At 39.5% G+C, this 2082-nt stretch overlaps 1 pseudogene; it reads right to left on the reverse strand.

The window, feature by feature from the left end:
• Window positions 1-426: 426 nt before the first annotated feature.
• LOC110566081 (vomeronasal type-1 receptor 4-like) lies at window positions 427-1365 on the reverse strand (annotated as a pseudogene).
• Window positions 1366-2082: the final 717 nt, after the last annotated feature.

The raw sequence follows: 2082 nt of genomic DNA on the forward strand, positions 1-2082 counted from the left end.
AAAGTCCCAATTTATTTCTAATATCAGAGATCAGACCTCTACTCTTGCCTGATGTGTCTAAAACAAAAAGGGGGAACAGTAGAGAGCTGCGGAATGCTATGCCTTAAAGATGGAGCTGGTTTCCGCCTTCCACCTTCCCGATGGTGAGTGCTCTCTGTCACAAACAACTCCACATTTGGCTAAGGCTGAGGATCTGGCTTGCTTCCATGTATGTGGACCTATCTGCATTGCCCATGTAGCACGCTGGGGTTGGCTACCCAGAGGCTATTTAAGCTGTGGGCTGGCTTTCCCCAGGGTCCGATGATTGTTCAATGTTCCTGAATAAACTGCATTGAAAAAAAAAAGAAGAATAAACACATGCTTAAATTGCTTTGTGAGATTTTGATTATACACAATATTTCAGACCTGAGAGTTTCTTCACACTTATTAAACAGATAAATGAGAGAGACATTTTCTCAGTTTCTCCCAGTGAGCATGCCAACATCCAACCAGAAGCCAATCCCTGTGAATCAGCACCAGCGGGCTAAAAGTTGCAAAACCAAGGGTCAGAAGTTCTCGAGTATTTACCATCAAAGAATTGTCCTATGAAGAGATATTTATAAATAGAGAAAAGGCACAATCTGTCCAATAGAAGAAAACAAAACAAAGCATGAGAAGGAGGACACTTTGAGCAGCTCTCAGCTCAGGGGAAGTTCTGTAGAGAAGCTTGGAGTTCTGAAGGTAGAGGACATGCTGGTGGTGCTTGTGGAGAAGAAATACCATGTAGCCACTGGCCCCTCCCATGGCACTCTGAAACACTGCATCTCTTAGAACCATGAGAATGAGAAAAATCCATCTTGTGATCCAGCTCTCAGGGAAAAAATAACAATAGTTGTCACTTTTTTTAACCTGTGTTAGGTTCACATTTTTGGTGGTTTTAATGTAAAATGGTAAGTTTGTACTGATCAGAGCACTGAGTATCCAAAAGAATGATAAGAATGGAAGGATGTGCCATGCAGACTTTGGACTGAACCTCCTCCACCCAGATGCTCTGGGGCTGATGATGATGGCCTGGACCACAGTGAGAAGACGGCTGGTGCAGATGGAGAGGCCACGGGACACCCTCTCTAGGTAAACAATGATCTTACAGCCTATGTCATTAAGGAAATTTCTCAAACCAAACGCTGCAATTGTCTTTGGCAATCCTTTTGTAAGAAGGATAACAATGTTTGTTAAATCCAAATGCATGAGAATGAGGTGTATGGGTTTCTTCTCAGAGCCTCCCAATGAACTGAACATATAATTCACAGAAACAAAAATGTTCCCCAAAGTGCCAACCACAGTGGTAAAGAGGAAAATTATTCCCTTAATATACTTCAAAACCATTTCTTCCTCTTAGAGAGAGAAACATGTATCCACGATGCAAACACGTTTTAAAGAAAGAATTAGACATTCTAGACATGGGTCTTAAGAGCATATTTTGCACAACAGCAATTCTGTGATGTTGCAGATTAGGCCTCTGAATTTCCCTCCTTTTTTTTTTTTTTTTTTTTTTTTTTTTCCTTCTGTGGATTCTGGAATGCTAGGTTCAAATCTAAAATTTTAAAGGTGATTTTTTTTTAGCTTTACACTAGCAAAATTGACTTTTTCAAGTGTGTGTGTGTGTGTGTGTGTGCTTGTCTGTTGGTTGGTCTTTCTGTCAATCTGTCTGCATGCATTCATTATCCTTGTTACCTTTCAGCATAGTCAAATTCAACTCCCAAGGTCCCTGACCAAAATTTTTTTCTCTGATTCTCAGTATATGTCATGATGTTTCCCCACCCAGTTCCCCAGTTTCCAAAACCTGAAGCTCATTCTTAACTTGTCTGCCTTCCTTACATCACACACAGATAATAGGAAACCTTGCTGGTCAACACCTGTGACATTTCTCATTTAGTAATTTTACCTTCCACGCTATCTCTTCTTTTGATCAGTAATTCTTTTGTATTTGCATCTTGAGTAGTACAACAATTTCTAGAATTGTATTTGGCTTCAAAGCTTTGTAACTTCAAATTTTCCATATTTTAATTATTTTTATTAATTAATTCACTTTATATCCCAATT

Source organism: Meriones unguiculatus, chromosome 19 (genome assembly GCF_030254825.1).
Source record: "Meriones unguiculatus strain TT.TT164.6M chromosome 19, Bangor_MerUng_6.1, whole genome shotgun sequence".
Classification (NCBI taxonomy): Eukaryota; Metazoa; Chordata; class Mammalia; order Rodentia; family Muridae; genus Meriones; species Meriones unguiculatus.